This window comes from Periplaneta americana, chromosome 11 (genome assembly GCF_040183065.1).
Source record: "Periplaneta americana isolate PAMFEO1 chromosome 11, P.americana_PAMFEO1_priV1, whole genome shotgun sequence".
NCBI classification, from domain to species: Eukaryota; Metazoa; Arthropoda; class Insecta; order Blattodea; family Blattidae; genus Periplaneta; species Periplaneta americana.
In genome coordinates, this window is record NC_091127.1 from 178,711,925 (window position 1) to 178,727,518 (window position 15,594).

Genomic DNA, 15,594 nt, shown 5'->3' on the forward strand with positions numbered 1-15,594 from the left:
AGGCTTGCATGATAATAATAATAATGTTTTATTTAATGGGGTCATTCCATGAATGTTGTTCGTTAGTGACGGAAATAACACTTTCTGATGCAATTCCTTATAAAACTGATTAATACACATTTTAAGCTTGTCCGTAAAAACCTTCAGGGTCATGTATCATGTTAATTATGAGTCTGCCCGTATCTTGTAAGTTTATATTCAGGTAATTGAGATACAAAGTCAAATCCTTCAAAACTGCCAAATGACAAATCCATTCCTCACGTGACAGTTCTGGAATTGGCAAATTTTGAGTTTCTAGGAATATCTTTATTTCACTGTGAAGATGGAAGAACCTTTCCAGCAATTATCATGTCTAAGCCATCTGACTTGGTAGTGATAGGATACACCGAATAATCAGAATTTATACCCTCAAGAATTGTTGGAACTGTTCATGACATAAAACATGTGAACGAATAACATTGCTCGAAGTGACAAACGAATAACATTGTTCAAAGTGACAGACAGTGCATACAGATTTTCACGATGAAAATTAATGATCTTAATGTTGTCTGCATCAAGTCCTTGTTGAGTTAAGAATTTTCGTACTCTTCCCAAAAATCCTGTTTCACGTCTGGTCATACTTTTTGTTACAGATTAAAAAATATCGTCTCCTTGAGTTCGATCCTTTAGTGAAACGACATCTACAAGATCTTCCTGACCATTGAAATCTGAATCGACAGTCCTTATGAATATAGTTAGCTGCGCCGTGTCTTTGAGATCGGTATTTTCATCAAGAACTAGTGAGCAACAAGTAAAAGTTTCCATTCTTGCTATCAACTGTCGCTCCAAGTTATCTCCCATTTCTAATTCTCTGCAACAATATTACAGATTTAAAAGCATTAACGTATTCCAGATATATCTCTTTTGCAAAGTTACGAGACAGTCTTTCACAAATTCTCCATCAGTAAATGGCTTTGAAGCCGTTGCAATTTTTCACAAATTTTGTAACTATCACGAACAAAGTTTGTTCTACTAACACCTGATGATGATGGAAGGTTTTATGAATTTCATCTCGATTTTAATTCCTCTACAGAAGTGATGAGATAATATTAGCTCTCCATGACGGTAGAAGAGCTCGACCTTGATCACGAGGGCATAGCGCATGCACTGTATAGCATTCCAGCGTAGACGTCAGGGATGTACATGCACATGCATCGAATGAAAACAGTAATACAATATCTTGCGTTACTAAATTTATGGCTATGTAATAATTGAGTAGCTTAATATCAAAGGTGGACATCTGACCTTCACATGAAATTTAGATAATGTGAATTCTTATACATTTTTTCATGTTTTTTTCAGTTATGGTGAAACTATATACAAACTCTAACACTATATGTATAAAAATAAATTGTTTTATGCTCGACCATGCCGAAATGTAGTAATTATACACCTGGTAGTAGCCCTTTAATGCACCTAATTAAAGTACACCTATTCATTATAATTCAGTTGTTCAGCCAATGACAAATCACCTTTGTACCGTTATAAACCCGCCAGTATTGATTATTCTCGGATATGCAATCGAAAGACAATTAGCGAAAAGTCACAGAGGCTGGAAATCCAATACTGTCGCAGAAGGTCATGTTCTGTTACTATAATAATTAGCGTTAATTGTAAATAATATTCAAATAAATTCAATTTGTTATCTCGCTTTTCAATTCTAAATCAATTTCCAGGTTATATCAAGACTAATGTTCTCTAGGTTATATCAAGGTCAATGATATTCGTGCCTCATAAAAAATCAATACTTTCGCGTCTGCGCACATCTCACAATTCAGGTCAGTTCCGTTCGTCACTACATAACCATAACATAAAAACTTATGAATAATTTCAAGTTAGAAATATGGTCGAGCATAAAAAGTCGTATGAAACTTGCCTATAATGGTAATTAAGACGCTTGTATGAAAATTATGAAACTCGCTTGTGCTCGTTTCATAAACAAACATACTCGCGTCTTAATTATTGCCATTATAGGCTCGTTGCATAATGTACTATTAAAATACTACTAAGAACACTGTGAAACAAAAAAGTGCCTCTAGATCAAAACTATGGAGACGACAGATGTCCGTCTTTGATAGTAAGCTACTCAATTATTTAATATACAGGCACATATATAAACAAAGCGCAAAGGAAAGGAGTTTTAAGAACAAAAAGAGAAGAGAAAAAGTTAATTGTTCGTAAACCATTTTCTTGTTAAAAGCAGTCGTTTTCTGTAAATATTTCACTTCATTAGTTAGGAAGATCTAATAGGGTCTGCCTGCTTGTTGTGTGTGATCTGTAAGTACTTTTGAGCATTTGTTTAAAAATAATGACAATATGACTGAAATAAAGTATAATGATTGTGAAAATGTAGTCCATACTCTCCAGTCATGATTATGTAAGAGTGATTTGTGAGATGCACATAATGTGGAAAAGCAAATTCATTAAATTATGCTATTGAAGAGCAATCGTAATTTTTGGAGTCAATCATTTACGAATGTATGAATTTTAAAACTTCCACAATTTCCATCCAAAATTTGTGAAATTTGAACTACATTAACAGATCTAAAATACTATCATTCGTACAAAATTTGGTGCTATTAGGTCTAATAGTTTCTAAATTATACTTTTTAAATATGTATTTTATATTGACATCATTAAAAAGGCTCTTTGTGTCAAAGTTTTCAATATTTTTAGTTCACATTTGCTAAAATCTTGAAAATGGTTATGGCAATAAAAATGAATTAGCTTTTTGAGTTCAGTCTAAATAGAGAGAAACAATTTTTTTACTTTATGAATTTACCATTACAGCATATTTAATCTAAGTGCAATATGAATATTCCCCGAAGAAACTTAATATTAATATTTCATACAAATGCTAATTAAATTTTATTTATCAACATTTAGTTGACTTCTCTGAGAAGTTTCAGACCAATATGACAATAACTGTTGTGCAAGGAGCTTTTTTACGCAGTTAGTAAAATGACAAAAAAAAACATTTATCTCAACCCAGGCACCGTATGTATGGCCACACTTCATATTGTTAGATCATTTAAAACAGTCTCAAATATAATAACGATAATAAAAAAACAAAACTGTGAATTTTCATAACTTTTCAGCATTATTTCAACACAGTGTCCCCTTAAATAGTAGTTGCACCTATGATGTTTGTCTGAAATCAATTTCTTTCTTCTCCAGAATAATGTCTATATCTGTGTTTGTTTTGTGTTTCATACCGACGTTTGACATTTTTTACAAATACAGCAAAACCCCCGATAAGATGCTGTTCAAGGGACCAGGTGTAAACAGCATATTAGGCGGATATACTAATTTTGACTTATATACAGTATCTATTAGCATTTTTCTTTATTGAAATACATGATTCGTGAAAGGTAATATAGTATTACTCCATTATGTAATTACTATACTGTACGTCAAAGACATTTACAATATGTACTGTACTTAATTCTTTCGGAAAAAAAGTCATTTACAGTTGTTTGCCATGTGCGTGTTCTCCAAGTCCTCACGTCTATCACACTTCAGTTTCCTGCGATTATATCCTCCCGACGACGTCACAACTGTAGTGATTGAGTCGCGATTTTTTATTATCGTTCTTAATATCGATGATGGTATTCCTAATGAATCAGAGAGTTGTTTCTGAGTAAGAGTAGTGTTCTCATCGTACGTTCGTAAGATTTCCAATTTTTCCGACACAGAAAGCGCTTTTTGTTTAACACTCACATTCACAGATACTTCAATACACTAAAGGACAACAAACTGCCCAGCAAAAATTTCCAGAATTTTATTACGGCCGGGTGAGGAATGGTGTTTGAGAGAGAGGGTTAGCAAGATGGTGAGGTATTGTAACTGTATGTAGGCTTTAACCACGCAGATAAGGAGTCGAATAAGAGAGCGTAACAAGAGGGTGGGGTATTGTAACTGTATGTAGGCTTTAACCACGCAGATAAAGAGTAGAATAAGAGAGCGTAACAAGAGGATGGAGTATACTAAGGTAAGAAGTATAAAGGTTTAAATGTGCAGGTAAAGGGTCGAATACCAATACTTTTCAGGTTAATGGCACCAGTGAGTTCAGTCACCAAGATGTTTCATTGCTGTTACAGTACATTGCTGAAAATTACATCGAAAATATTCCTCAAAAACAGCATATTATGCAGGACTTGAGCGCAACAAACAGGGTATTTTATAAAGGCGTTATATATGAAATGTGCAGGGACCGGACAAAAAAAGCGTATTACACGGGATAGCGTAATAAGCGGGCGCGTCTTATCGAGGTTTTACTGTAGTATATATTTACTTATTAGACACTGTACTTCACCGCCATGTTCATTATATAAAAACTGAACTTTCTACTTATCATTAAAATCTTTATTGTAACCTCACTAGCAATCTGTCATGGTCTGCAACATTATATGTTTTGTACACCCTTTCTTACTGCTATAGTAGCAGCAGAAAAGTGCCAAGTTTACGGAGAGAGCTTAAAAAAACTCGCGCTCGGAATTACTAGTAAGCACAGCCCTTTCACGAGCAGAACCAGATAGCGTTTCTAGTTCATAAGCTTCAGCATGTGTTGAATTAAAATGCCTTTTAATATTATGATGGTTTATATATCCAAGTTCCTTTCTACATATAGGTCTAGAACAATGTGCCTTTCCGTCCTTTCAGATAAATAAATACTTATCTATCCACTCACTATTGAAACGTCGTTTCATATCCGTACCAGCCACCAGAGTTGATACACTGCATCTAGAACACTGCTACAGCGAGGGTAGACTGATCTCACTGACTGTCATTCCAGCTCGGGTAGGAAACAGTACTAATTGTTTCACAGCTTGAGAGCGCTGATCGACATCCCTGATATAGAACATAGGAATACAACAGTTAATACATAAAGTTTCATCTGAAAGTTTAACATGTCTAAACAGCTGACTGCTAAAATCAGTCGTCACTTCCACCGATACTAGCGACATTCACTAATTCACTAAGAACTACACTTTCCTGAGCAGGATCTTAGTACCAACAACATCAAAGGTACCGACAAAAGCTGTCCCTACCATATCTTCCTTATATTGCGCTAAGACAAGGAGTGGAGGAGGGCTAAACAGAGGTAGGTACCTTCCATCCCAGGCAGTAGAGCCACAAAAGAAAAATAAGGAAGAAAATCATTTTCACACTCTAAGCACATGAGGCTATAACAAAAAACTGACTAAAAAGATTTGTAGTACTCACAACCATACATTCCAAACATTTTCTTCTCGCCTTCTGGAGTACCAGCATCTCCATAATGTGTCTTCCTCCCTGGATGATTTCCTAAGTTCTGCAAGATATTCACATTTTCTTCTCACCTTCTGAAGTATCAGATCAGCATCTTCATAGTGTCTTCCTTCCTGGATGATTTCCCAAGTCCTGCAACATATTCACATGCCTGTAATTTCCATCTTAAATAATCATAATTGATAAATGAGTTCTATTCAATCAATACTTAACATAAAACACAATAAAACATGTTATAACAACATTTAAACAGATTTAAAAACAAACGTTTTCGCCAATTTTGATTGGCATCTTCAGGTCGTGTAGGTCGAATAGAACATGTTATAATAGGTGAACACTTGGTATGAAGTTAAAAACGTATTTGTGTGGAAATAAATGTCAAGAAAGGTAGACTTGGTTACAAAATGGCTGCATTGGCAATCATTCAACTGGCAGTGAAACACTAATCAGAGCACTAATCCTCTGCACTAGCTTAGTGCGAATATTGTACCACATTTTTTTTCGAGTTATTAATTGCTTTCTTCCTCCATTATTCCCTACTGTAGCCTGAACAGCACACTTTGAGAAACCCTGGTGCAGAGGTTTATGGAGAGACCTCCATCTTATTCCATCCACAGCAATTATCTTTGCTACATTCAATTTTCCGTCCTCTTATGAGGACTTTTATTCCTTCTTCACAAGTTTGTGGGGGTCTTCCATTGGGTTTCTTTCTTTCCATTCTTGCTTGCCAGACCATTTTAATATACCTTTTCTGGCTACATGTCGGAACCATCACAATTGAGAAGAGTCTATTATATTTATGAGTGGAGCTAGTCCCTAATCCTATTCTTATCATGTTGTTGTTATCTAATGCCGGGCTTTGGCAAAGAAGCCATTAGTGTTCTTGCTCTCCAATATTTCTCTGTGGTGGATCCATCAGGTAGAACTTCACTTCTTATCATTTGGTTCCTTATTCTATCTCTTCTGGTTTTATTTTTTATTCTCCTCAAGTATCTCATTTCAATGCCTTCAAGTCAGCCCATATGTTTCGAGTTTATAGACCATGACTCAGATCCATATATTAATGTAGGTAGTACATTATGTAGTTTTATAAATTTATGCTCGACCATGCCGAAATGTAGTAATTATACACCTGGTAGCAGTCCTTTAATGCATGTCATTAAAGTACGCCTATTCATTAAAGTTCAGGTTTTCGATTATTCTCGGATATGCAATCGAAAGACGAGGGAAATGTCATGGAGGCTGGAAATCCAATACTGTCGCAGAAGGTTATGTTCTGTTACTATAATAATTAGCGTTAATTGTAAATAATATTCAAATAAATTCAATTTGTCATCTCGTTTTTCAATTCTAAATCAAAATTTCATATTATTCTCTAGATTACATCAAGGTCAATGACATTATTGTTCCTTGGAAAAAATCAATACTTTCGCATCTGCGCACATCTCACAATTTACGAGCTATGCACAAGGTCACTTCCGATCTTCAGTCAGATACGAATAAAATCAATACTTCTGAATAATTTCAAAGAAATATGGTCGAGCATAAAAAGTCGTATGAAACTTGCCTATAGTGGTAATTAAGACGCTCGTATGAAAATTATGAAACTCGCTTGCGCTCGTTTCATAAACAAACATACTCGCGTCTTAATTACTATCATTATAGGCTCGTTGCATAATGTACTATTAAATAAGGGCTAAATTAACATAAGGTACAGAAATGGAAATGCACATATCTGATCAATGTCACAATGTTCACGCAACCATAGTTTCAATTATGTTACCAAAGAAGGAAAAAACCATGAAACTGCAAAGAAATATATGTGCACAATTATACATTGAAGACTATCCATTTTGCTCTAACAGTATAACACTGAATGAACATTTGTGTTTCAATTCAACAGCAACCTGCAATTATTGTAATTTTAAAATCAACAATCAAAATATTACAAATAGATGGTGCCTCCATTCACCCCTGACTGGGAATGATATCTACACACAGAAAGAAGTGCAGCTCAATGTTTAAATGATGCCAACATAGGATGCCAGGACAACTGTAGAGCCATCGGTGGGTGTTTTCAATTTCTAAGTCGGTAAAAGCATTCGCTATCTTAACGCCCAACTCTCTTGTTGCATCAGTAACAATATTCACTACTTACCAGACCATTTTATTCACCAGTACAATGTACAGTACCTTTTCTTGAAGAAGAAAATTTGCTTGGGTGTCTGGAAATTTGTATGAATGTGAGTGTGATTGTGAGTGTGCTGGGTTAATATTAATTAGCCAATCTTCAAAAATTTAAAATACAATATATCAGGACTGTTGCTGGGCAATAACCTGAACACAAGTTTCAGCGTAACATTGTTGACAAGTAACTCCATCTGTTAGCACAACCATAAAGCACTAATAGATTTATACAGCTAAAAACAAAGAAAAAATAATAATAATTTATTTAACCTGGCAGAGTTAAGGCCATACGGCCTTCTCTAACACTCAACCAGGAGTAAAAACTGCGTTATAGAAACACTACAAATTTACAAAGTACACACAAAATTGAATAAGATAATAATAATAAAATGTAAACAACAAGTAAGAAGAAATCAGACATAATATATAACATACAGAAAGAAAGAAAAAAGCATAATAAAATGTGAACAGCAGGTCAAAAATAAATGAGGCCTACAAAGTATAAAAAAATAAGACAATTATTGATAATAATAATAATAATAATAATAATAATAATAATAATAATAATAATAAATAAGAATAGTAATGATAATAATAATAATAATAATAATAAATAAAATAATAATAACAGGCCTAATAGTAATAATAATACTAATATTAGTAATACAATAGTGCAGTACAAAGCATACAATGAATACAATATTTTTAAGTATACACAGTAAGGAAAATTATGTTTATATATAGCTCAACTTATCACAGTACAGTACCATTAATTTATATACAATTTCATCCTTTCTCCAGCTCACCTGACGGTAAGAATAGTCAAAAGTTCTCCAACTTGGTATTTCGCGTTGGGAAGGGCATGTTCATTATAACTTTTAGCGGATGAAATATCTTATACTGTTCAATAGACTATCAGGTAAGAAATTTATGCTTACTTACTGATTTTATAAATGGAAATATATTTACTGAAATTATAAATATAAATGCAATATAACGAGAATTATTGTGATGTACTTACTGCTGTATTCGGACACACCATGTTTTTGTTTTTACGTGAACCTAGCGTTGAAACATATGATTAGCTGTGGCTTTTAATATCGCAATAGTCACACAAACTGTACACATGTCTTATGATGATAATATCAAAATGGGTCACAGGAAAAGGTCTTTATTTGGTGTCATGGACTTCATCTATGGTACCGGTAACAGGGATATCTTATGCAAAGTTTTACCGTTAGATGGCAGGAGCGTTCCTTGCGGCACAACTTATTTGTAGGGCTATATTATGTCATATGCTACAGTTGATTGCGTTCTCCCGCTTGTTGGTTTTCTGTGTGTGTCAAAATTATATTTATAATTATTTTGTATAACGTAGTATAATTTAATGTAATTCAGTATTTTGAAATCTCATAATTTAATTTAATTTAATTTAATTTAATTTAATTTAATTTACCGTAAATAATAGCATAAACTTTTATAATACTGAGCGATACAAGTAAGTTGAATGTTCATGAACCTAAACGAGAACTTTGAGAATGAGGTGTACGAATAAAATAAATAAATAAAAATAGGAACTTTGCCGAAGGTGAATAGTACCTCTTTAATCATCAGTATTGTAAGTATCATACGCTAAAAATAGGATATGCAGCCACTAATATGTTTTTCTTTATAGGGAAGGGACTATCGAGATTGAATTCCTCGTATTTTTTCTCTAGTTGCAGAAAATGCAACGTTTGATAAGATGATGTAATATGATCGCAGTAGTATCATGATTATTCGTGCGTTTTGTAGGTTAAGGACATGAAGTTTTGAATACTATGTAGGATTGAAAATTTGAAGTAAACACACGGTTTTAATAAGTAGTCTACAGCACATTAAAAACATTATTCACAAATGGATTTCATCATGGATCGTCCTGTTAATTGAAAGTTTACTGCAGGCATAAAATGCTGGCGTAAACTTCAGAGACTCCTAATTGAATATAACATAGCTTGCTGTCAAGGTTGCACATGATTGTATTAATTTTTCTTTTCCCTCTTCCAAAATTAAACTGTAGCTAGCAGTTCCTTACTTGAAGTAATTATTTTTGTTTAATACTAGCACTTTCGAGGCGCAATTTAATTAGTTAATTTTTTTTAAGGTTTAAAGCATGTATTCAGAATATTTCGGGACCTGAATGAAGACAAAAGGCTTTCCCTAGTTTTCACAAATAGGAAAACAACAAAAATTTGGCATTTTGAGTTGTTTTTAAGAGTATTTAATGCACTAATACACTATGTAAATCCTCAATGTTTATATACCGGAAAACAAATGGACACGCAAAGCACATCCCTCAAAATACATGTGCGCTATCTGTTGGTGCTAGTTCAGGATATCCCTATTTAATTGAGCCTAGACAACCAGGCACACAGCATGTCCTGGCCCTGGTTTTCTGTGACATGCTGGAATGATAGACAACATTGTCGTCATTTTTTTTTACATCCCTCATAAATAACAAATAATGTAGTTAATTATTTTGTATTTGTTTGCTTGAAGCGTAACAATCACTTCACCTTACAATAAACTCAGTCATATGTGCAAACTACATCACAATAATTCCCAATATGTCTCATTTACATTTATAATTTTAGTAAATACATTTCCATTTATATAATCAGCTGTAAGTATCAACTCCTTACCTGATGGTCTGTTGAAGAGAATAAAAGAACACGTGTAATACACATTCAAATTTGAATTTCACATGAAAATACGATCACTCATATTTGCAGCAGAATCCGATTTGTTTGCCACCTATTGAGTAATTATTGAAAGCAAACGCCACTGTATGCGTCTATTTCATGTAAGAAATCCTCCAATATGAGCTGCACCTCCTTTGATATCCATGTACAGCTTGGCAAGATAAACAAAACGTATGTGTCAATATGACATGTTTATAGACCCCGCCAATCACAGCAATGTTTTACACTTCATCACTACAGTGTTGTCATATCCTGCTTGAACTTCGTCCCCTTAAGATAACTTGATTACTATAGAGCAGAGGAAAGGTTATGTTCATTGTCAGCTTTTAAGTACAGCTAAAAATTCAGAATACACATTTCAAGCGCAGGAGAGAAAAAAATGCATTACCACGCGTTCCTACAATAAAGGCTGAAATATAGGAAATCTGGCAACAGCAAGTCGTTGGCTTACTGGCTGCTGTCAGCTTCACTATTGTAACGTGTTTTAGAGCTTTTGTAATCTGCTCTGCTTTGAAAAAATCTGAAAGTTAGAATTTATAAAATACTCACATTACTGGTTCTTCGAGAATAAGGTGCTTAGAGAAATATTTGTGGCTAAGAGGAATGAACGTACAGGAGAATGGAGAAAGTTACACAATGCAGAACTGCACGCATTGTATTCTTCACCAAACATAATTACTTATAGCTTTTAAGGAACCCAGAGGTTCATTGCCGCTCTCACATAAGCCTGCCATTGGTCCCTATCCTGAGCAAGCTCAATCCAGTTTCTACAATCATATCCCACCTCCCTCAAATCCATTTTAATATTATCCTCCCATCTGCGTCTCGGCCTGCCCAAAGGTCTTTTTTCCCTCCAGGAGGTAGGGATGGTAGAGAATGAATTAATATTGCTCAGGATAGGGACCGATGGTGGGCTTATGTGAGGGTGGCAGTGAACCTCCGGGTTCCTTAAAAGCCATTTGTAAGTAAGTATGTAAGTATAGGTGTCTAAGGCTGTAATAAAAATTGAGAAAACGAGTTCTAAGATTTATAGTACTCACAGCCATATGCTATAACGATTTCCTCCTCAGACTCCGGACTATCAGCAGCACCACAATGTCTTCTTATCCTCTTGTTTATTCTAAATTCTCTGTGGCTTTCTTGTAAACATGATCTGCTTCCAAGTCTGGTCCTCCCTGGATAATTTCCCAAGATCTGCAACATATTCACATGGCTATAATTTCCATCTTAAGTCAACACGCAATTCTAATGCCTTGCTCTCAAAAAATTATACATTTAGGGGTCCTTTTCGAATCAGTGCTGCTAAAATTTTCGGTGGAGGTTAACTACAACTACACCAATTCGTAGCATACATGAAATCAATGAAATGGACAGAGAAAATGTATGACAAAGAAATTAATACTACAATGTAAGACCACGATACATTCACAAATTAAGATTGATAGGATATATGAAGTGAATGAAGGACCCCTGGGTACTGGAGAAAATGTGGAAAGGGGAACTTCACTCTAGAAGACAAAAACTAATGCTGGTCAAGGAGAACATGCATGTAGTCTAAAGCCAGATCTTAATGTGATAAAACAAAATTGAAACCAAGGAATGGAAGAGAAAAAAATGAAGGCACACAGCAGAGGCTAACCAGCATATAGGTAATTAAGTATGGACACTTCGCGTCGGTACCTTTGATGTAGCCGGACTGATTTCAATGACCTTCAGGCCAGCTAGAGCGTGAGATTCTGCTTTCTCCCTAGAGTTGGCGCTGACATCACACCAGCTAGCAGTCGACATAGCGGAAATATAACACATATAGTTGATACATCTAGGTACATTATGTACTCAAATAAAATAAATTGGATCCATAAAATAATAAATCCGTCATTAACTGTAACGTCTAGACTCTAGAGTTCCTTTATAATGTGAGTTGAGACGTTGACCCCAACAACAATTAACATATGTAATGATTTGATAGCACTGAAAATGGAAAAACAAAACTCTTATGAGAAGTAAAACCATATACCTATATTATATTATATACAAATATTAAATGAATTTTATACATAATTTTATAATGTATTATATTATTTTATAATATAATTTGTTATATCTGAAACATAAACAATTATTATTACAACTAGTTTGTCACTGAGAAATAAGGAAAAGCTGTTAATTTGAATTTATCTGAAGCAAAGTGTTACTGGATTATGCACTAAGGTAGGCGATGTTTGGATCCTGTGTCTCAACTCTATTCTCAATTACTATCTTAGTGTTTGCTCGATTACACTAACCTCTAGCGCTTGAAAGTGGAACTAAACGCCGGTGCACAGAGAAACAAAACACAGGAAAATTCGCTCAGTGTCCATTCTTTATAATCCCTATTCGCTAGGCTAACTTCCACCCTGGGAAGTAGAGCCAGAAAAGAAGAATATGAAGGAAAATTAATTTCAGAATATAGGTATATAAGACTATAATAAAAATTGAGGGAGTGAGCTCAAAGATTTATAGTACTCACAGTCATTATGCTATAACCTATAACAATTTTCTTCTCAGACTCCGGATTATCAGCATCTTCATAATCAATCTTCTTATCCTCTTGTTTATTCTAAATTCTTTCTGGCTTTCTTGTAAACATCTTCTGCTTCCAAGTCTGGCCTCCCTGGATGAGTTCTCAAGTCCTGCAACATATTCACACAGGTTCAATTTCCATCTCAAGGCACCACTGAAGTAGTTACGGTGATTTCGGAAATGAAAATCGTTGAATTTATAAGGGATTTTTTGTGGAGATGCAATTGATTGTCTATGCAAGATATATTAACAAAAGCCTAGACTTACCAAACCTAACCTGGATAAATTTCAGAACATGGATACGTTCCTTTCCCTCTTACTCCAAAATTCCAACCTCGTGCACACAAAATAAATCACATTGAAAAGTGCATTTTCGTAAGCATGATGATGCGCATTCGCCAAACACAGACAAATTTGCTCTTTTTAGTATTTGAAGATAATTATTGTCAGTGAGGTAACAGTTTTACTGAAAATTTCCCCCTAACCTGTCACAGATTCGTATATGCAATGTGTAAAAGCGGAATACCAAGGAAACTGCCTCAGAGACGAGAGGCTCATGCCAGAATCATGGAGGGTGTGAGATAATTAAGTGCAGATGTGCTGACATCTCGTGCACTGTCAGTGCGATCCTTACCTGGATCTATGTATGTAGCATTGCTGGAGTCAGCCAGTGTTATATATCAGAACCACATGTCAGCAAGAACAATAGCTGATTTGACTCAATAGCTACTGAGGGTAGCACGGTAAAGTCCTGAAACATGTCTAGAAAACACGAATTTTAACTTTTTAAGTATTTTAATACGGTAACATTTTAATGATTTAATGGAAAATACTGTTGAATAATGAGTAATAATTTAACATGTCAGAGTTTTACCATATTTCAATAAATTGTTCTCCTCTAGGCCATGAAGAGCCTTAAGAGCAGCAAAAGAAGCCTCTCCTTCCTGTATATCATCACTGAAATATTTAAATCTAATAACTGATCTGTTTGGTTCATCCAGTTATTTCTGACACACTTTAAAATATGTAGGCCTACACTGTCAAAAATAAAGTACCGTATACAGGTCGCTCTGTGACATTGCTGTTGGGGTGGTTGGTATTTTACTTTCAACCCTGGGAGGTTACTAAATAATGAAACAGTCTTTCTGTTTATAGCATTGTTATCTGAGACAATGCCAAAAATCTGGAAACCTATTTCCTCCGGCTTTAAAATAAGTCCCGGTAATACTCCTTACAAACAAATACAAATGTTCAGCTTTTATGGTTGCGACAGACAAGTTATGTGCTACATCTAAATAACTTGTGTCCGAGCTTCATACCATAAAACATATGCAGTAGAAGCACACTGTGAATTTCTTCTGCCTGGCCAACTATTATATTCCCACTCTTGTAATCAAACTGTGCTTTTAAATGGATTTTATACATGAGCACTAAGACATTTTAATTTTTCTCTTTTAGAAATGATACTTTCTTGGACAAGTAATTTAAGAAACCAGAAGACTGATGATCTACTATTGGATTTGTGGAAAAATCGTTGCACACCCTACTTAATGCAATTTTACAAGGCAACAATAAACTTGAATTTCTTCTTAGGGGATCTGTAACAATATGGGGATAGGTATAGCTCGTACCACTAACCAGAAAACTATTAACTTCCATGAATACTTCATGCTGGACTTTTTACAATTTAACAAAGAAACCTGTTGCATACCAAACTAATTGTATCCTCTTTTTCTGGCAGATCAGTACACAAGTTGGTAATTTGCTAGCAGACGTAGTTGCATATAGACCACTTTTACACTAAACTTAAAATTTGTTTTTGCAAGATATACTAAAACCCTAAACTAACCTAACCTTTTCCTTAATCTGTGACAGGTTACGTTAGGTTAGGTTAGGTTAGTGTTTTAGTATACGTTGTATACACTAAGGTTAGGTTTAGTGTAAAAGTGGTCTATATGCAACGACGTCTTCTAGCAAATTACCCACAAGTTGATTAGCAAATCTTGAATCAATTAAAGTTTGTCAGTAACTGCGTATTCTAAATTTTTAAATCGAACACTGTCATTCAGTATAGTGTTTAACTTATTTATGTCATTTACCACGACTGGAGGAGTTGCATTGTCTATCCTTCTTACTTGTGTACCTTACACATGCAGTATTAATAATAAATCACTATTAATAACCACATAACACAGAATTCTGGGAGGTGAAACAAGCGTTGAGCGACTTCCGCCGATTTTGGAATAGACATCGACGCACTTCAACTGACAACATAGAAAACAAAAAGTCACACTCAATCGCTTTCACCTTCATCTTGACGGGATAATAAAAGCCTAAACTAAATTAACCTAACCTAACCTGAGTGCGTCGGTGTCTATTGCAAAATCGGTGGAAGTCGCTCAACGCTCGTTTAACCGATATTACTTCAGAAAGATATGAAGGACAGCTAGGAAGTTTTCAAGGCACAGCGTCTGAAATAAATTTTTCATATGAAAACTATCTTAGATTATGGTGATGACTTTTGGAGAAACTTTAGACCATTTCCCACTGACATCCGCCATGTTGCCTTTTCGTGCGTTACCAACAGAAGTAACTATACCATGCCAGTTTGAAATTAATGTAGGGCGTGGAAAAAATTCCTATACTTCATCTATCATTATTGTTATCACATTATTCGAAGGAGAAGAAGCTCTAAAAACCTTCGTCATATCCAGATATGTCGGGCTTATAGGCTTTGAGGTTAACAACTTTTGTCAGGTTTACTACGCTGCCATCTAGTTGTTACATAAGGAGT

At 34.7% G+C, this 15,594-nt stretch overlaps 1 long non-coding RNA gene across 4 annotated transcripts; it reads right to left on the reverse strand.

Moving 5' to 3' along the window:
• Positions 1-2,789: 2,789 nt before the first annotated feature.
• Positions 2,790-15,367, reverse strand: LOC138709643 (uncharacterized). 4 transcript variants are annotated; one of them, XR_011334986.1, is made up of 7 exons: positions 14,900-15,367; positions 13,435-13,562; positions 12,748-12,910; positions 11,919-12,012; positions 11,279-11,432; positions 5,266-5,442; positions 2,790-4,890 (listed from the first exon to the last, which is right to left on the reverse strand). It is a non-coding gene; the product is annotated as an uncharacterized lncRNA (long non-coding RNA). The 4 variants fall into 4 exon arrangements; XR_011334983.1 differs by lacking the exon at positions 11,919-12,012 and having other exon boundaries at positions 2,876-4,890; XR_011334985.1 differs by lacking the exons at positions 11,919-12,012; positions 13,435-13,562; positions 14,900-15,367 and adding an exon at positions 13,068-13,420 and having other exon boundaries at positions 2,875-4,890.
• Between the last annotated feature and the right edge of the window lie 227 nt (positions 15,368-15,594).